This window comes from Notothenia coriiceps, unplaced genomic scaffold, assembly GCF_000735185.1.
Source record: "Notothenia coriiceps isolate Sejong01 unplaced genomic scaffold, NC01 NC01_scaffold00009814, whole genome shotgun sequence".
NCBI classification, from domain to species: Eukaryota; Metazoa; Chordata; class Actinopteri; order Perciformes; family Nototheniidae; genus Notothenia; species Notothenia coriiceps.
Window position 1 is genome coordinate 74791 of NW_011342515.1, and position 226 is coordinate 75016.

Genomic DNA, 226 nt, shown 5'->3' on the forward strand with positions numbered 1-226 from the left:
TTTTCAACTTTGAAGTCATTTAATCACAGTTACAAACACTGCAACAAAGATGGTCAAGTTACAAGTTAAATACCAATTAGAGGCGATTTTCTGCTACAAAAGCGGTGAGAAAATCCACACATAGACCATGACTTACTCAGCGCAAGATCAAACATCAACAGGAGGACAACACATTGTGTGTTTGAACAAGGGCATATGTCAAAAACAGGCACATTTGGGGGGGGGG